At 31.0% G+C, this 1,922-nt stretch overlaps 1 pseudogene; it reads right to left on the reverse strand.

Moving 5' to 3' along the window:
- Positions 1 to 753: 753 nt before the first annotated feature.
- Positions 754 to 1,922, reverse strand: LOC105435670 (annotated as a pseudogene).

Below are 1,922 nucleotides of genomic sequence, written 5' to 3' on the forward strand. Positions count from 1 at the left end.
AATTCTCTATCTTGATTCCTTCTTCAATCGGGTCCCACAACCCGATTCTTCGTCCAGAGGATAGTAGGTGACTACTAGTGGTGGTCCATTCGATTTAGTGAAAGGTATAGACTTTCATATTCGAATAGCTACAAAGGTATAATATTTCCTAAACCCTAATTCTTTTAATTTAGGGTTGCATGTTAAATATGTGCAATTAGGACAATTTTTTTATTCATTTTTTCCGCTGCGCATAATTCTTTTTATCAAGTTGACTAAATCCATTGCATTCGCAATATTCTGATCTTTTCTTTGTAAGTCTTGAGATAAGTCATTTGTGATTCCCAAAATATTTTTCATGAGATGCATATTGAAAATAAAGTCAACTGACAATATTGAATTCATTAGAATCTGTGAATCAAATTTTTGTTCTGAATTTGATCCATTGTGCACAATTGTCTCAAGCACATCAACTATTGAAGAGAACATTGTAACTAAATTCGTTAAAGTGTTGTAATGTGATCCCCATTGAGTATCTCCTGATCTTTTAATCATTATCTCTTGATTTAATCCTTGTCCACTTGGTATTTCACGATTATTTAAAGCTTAAAAAGAATTTCATACTATGTTTCTTTTGTAGAATATCCCGATGTTTCATTGATGCTCTAATAACGTTCTCTACATTTGTAGCAATAAAGAAAAGACAAAAATTTTCACATTATTTTTTGCAGTATTTAGAATAGGTAATTAAAGTTGAGGAGCAAAACAATGAATTTAAAAAGCACTTTCATTTTCATTTAAAATAAGTGCTTTCAAGCCATGGAACTCACCTTGCATATTACTTGCTCCATCATATCCTTGTCCTCGCAAATTAGCAATATTTAACCCATGTTGAGAAAAAAAAAACCCATCAATAGCTTCCTTATGTGATAGTGCACTTGTATTATTGACATGGATGATTCCAACAAATCGTTCAATCACATGACCTTCATCCACATATCGTTATACAACTGGCATCTGCTCATTTTAAGATATATCTTTTGATTCGTCTATCAAAATAGAAAATTGTTTGTCACTCACATCTCTTATAGCTATGTTAACAATTTTTGTTGCAATGCAGTTCACTATATCTTTTCTAATACCAGGTGCAATCAATTTCAAATTATTTGGAGCATTTTTCAAAGTCACGCCTTCAATATCCTTGTTATGGTTGCACAACAATCGTAATAGCTCAAGAAAGTGACCTTGATTCTTTGAATCATTAGTCTCATCATGTCCACGGAATGCAAGACCTTGTCGTAATAAAAATTGAGTACAATCAATTGATACGCCTAATCAAGTTCAATACTCAGCTCGTGCTTGGTCAGACATCATATTTAAAAGTCTCAATATGTTTCTTTTGTTTTTAAAAAGCCTCCCATTTTCTCCAAGCTTGATTATGTGCACTATTAGGACCATTGACATGAGTTTCCAATCTCTCGTGTTTCTTCCAATTAGAAAATCCTTCACGAACAAAACATTTCCTTCCTAATTCTTCACTTACTTTTGGTTTGAACAAGTAGCAACAGAACCAAATTTCTTGAATGAAAAAGTATAATTTTTAAATGTATTAAAATTTAGATAGAAATTTGATATTTGGGGAAAGAAAATTATTGATATTTGGAATAAAATCAATTTTGTGACACTTGTCAAGGAAATCATTGAAATTTAGGAAGAATTTGATATTTGGGAAAATAAAATTATTGATGTTTGGAATAAAATCTATTTTGTGACAATTTAGGAAGAAATTTGATATTTAGGGAAAGAAAATTATTGATATTTGAAATAAAAACTATTTTGTGAAAATAGTTGCAAAATGTAAGATTTTTACACCTAACTCGGTGGTTATTTGGAATAAAAACTACCAAGTATTTCGGAACCCATTAACCCACCAAGTACGCCAT

The sequence above is a fragment of the Cucumis sativus genome, chromosome 5, assembly GCF_000004075.3.
Source record: "Cucumis sativus cultivar 9930 chromosome 5, Cucumber_9930_V3, whole genome shotgun sequence".
Lineage (NCBI taxonomy): Eukaryota > Viridiplantae > Streptophyta > Magnoliopsida > Cucurbitales > Cucurbitaceae > Cucumis > Cucumis sativus.